Consider the following 2080-nt stretch of genomic DNA (forward strand, 5'->3'; position numbering starts at 1 on the left):
ATAAATATTTGTCTTTGAAGAATTTTGAAAAATAGATTTATAATTTTTCTAACAAACCTTACTATATTATCCAAAATGGTTCGCCCATCTTTTTTCTTACATTTTCTTACATTTTCGTCCATCCAAAATGGTTCGCCCATCTTGCAATTTGACTTTTGTGGAGCAGTATTTACACTGCTATATTTGTCAGATATCGTGCACTAGTATCCCTGTACTTATCTCTTCCTTTCCATTATAAAATCCAAGTCTCATTGACCAGAAAAAAGAAAGGAAAAAATATTATAATTTTGTCGACTATAAAAGCACCCTTCTGTTCATTCTTCATCTTCTCAATCCACCAATCTGAGAGTTCTTTGCCTCTTTCCCTCTCCACCTTTCAAGATCCCCTTTTATTCTGCTCTATGAATCATGGATCACAAAACTTTATTTAAGTTGCTCCTTCTGTTATTGGCCTTTTCTTTAGTATTCTCAAGTAAGTAAAAGAGTTGAAGCTTCTTCAATCCAGCTAGTAATATCTGCTGAAGCTCCTTCAATCCAGCTAGTAAAATTTGCTGAAGTCTTTCTCTTAGATTGAGAAATCTTATATGCCTTTAATTCTGTGGCTGACAGGAAACCTCAAGGCAACAAGCTGGGACGGGGATAGTCCATCAGTTGTCCAAGAATTACATAAGCAGGTCCTTCTAATTTTCTTTTATCACCTTTCTGCCCAATGAACTCCATGTACTTCAGTGTCTTTGTTTCTTTCTTTCTTTTCGTGATTCTTTTGATATTTTAGTTGAATTAATACCAAATATCACATCAAACATCTAAATAGCTACATGATTATCTTTTATTTTTCAGTAGTCCAGTAGATGAACAAACATGGAAATTAAACTGCCAAGAAATTTTTTTTGACCTACTATGATATAGAAGAACCACAAGGTCTCCAACAACCTAAACCACGAAGTATGATTCATATTCAAGTACAAATTCTTGGTCTGTTTATTTATTTATTTTTGTCTTTGGGACTTGGAGAAAATGTTCTAGCTCTAATTGTTATTAAACTGTATTGAGGTTTATCAGAGATCTTGATTCTGAATCTGAAATGATAATCTAAACTCTGTTTTTTTTTTTTCCCCTTTTCTTTTTCTTTGGTTTGCGATGGACCAGCATTTGTCCAGGGCGCTCCTAGAGGAGAATGAATCATCATTTTTAGAGGGGAGAATGGACATTGAAAGCCTAGACTATTCGGGCGCAGGTGCAAACAATCACCATGATCCTAAACCCCCTGGAAGCCTTTAGTTAGTTCCCGGATCAGAGTCTGCTTTTGTTCGTGTAAATGATGTGTAACGATGATTAGTAGAGATTTTGGACCAAGATTATCTATTTTGTGCTAAGGACGCATTGCTTCTCCAAAATTTGAGCGTTGAAGTTTGTATTTGTGAGATTACCAATCAATAAAAGAAGATGTTATCTGAAAACTATACTGCTATTCAACACCTTAAAAAACAAAGCAAACCAAACCAAAAAAAGAAAGCGAAGCAGCGCAAAGAAAAAGCGAAGTAGCACTCATTTGTTTCACTTGCTGGCAAGTTGGGAGCCATTTCCAAGAACTTCCTCCCTGTTTCAAAAGATTGAGCAGAACTTTTAAGATGCAATTTTATAGTACTTTAAGTTGCTATAAAGTGATTTCTAGTCTAGTGGTGATAACAATTGATTATTAGTACTTTTAATTAAACTAATGGTTGAACCTAATCATTTCTGGAAAGCATGCAAAGTGGAGTTTAGCGATGGTTCTTGCTTGGAAGGCTCCGGACATGACTTGCTATTTTATTCGTCATGGTTACCGCACAATTTTAACTGATTAGTTTTGTTCGAGTACTGACGAAGTAATGGACAAATAAGAAACTATAACCCCTTCAAATTTTGTGCAAAAGTATAAGCCCACCGGCTTAGTCTTTGACAACAATGCCAGGTCCACCTTTAGAAAGCTGAATCACAGACGTGGGCTGTCCACTGATAAACATCATGATCTGATGAACTTAGGGCCCCCAACAGATGGGAGCCTAAGTCTTAATAATAAGCCCATGCGCTTTCCACT

The 2080-nt window shown here is 35.9% G+C and overlaps 1 long non-coding RNA gene across 1 annotated transcript; it reads left to right on the top strand.

The window, feature by feature from the left end:
• Positions 1-297: 297 nt before the first annotated feature.
• Positions 298-1460, top strand: LOC140005210 (uncharacterized). Its single transcript, XR_011812965.1, has 3 exons — positions 298-472; positions 610-674; positions 1150-1460. It is a non-coding gene; the product is annotated as an uncharacterized lncRNA (long non-coding RNA).
• The last annotated feature ends 620 nt before the right edge of the window (positions 1461-2080 follow it).

Source organism: Coffea arabica, chromosome 4c (assembly GCF_036785885.1).
Source record: "Coffea arabica cultivar ET-39 chromosome 4c, Coffea Arabica ET-39 HiFi, whole genome shotgun sequence".
Taxonomy (NCBI): domain Eukaryota; kingdom Viridiplantae; phylum Streptophyta; class Magnoliopsida; order Gentianales; family Rubiaceae; genus Coffea; species Coffea arabica.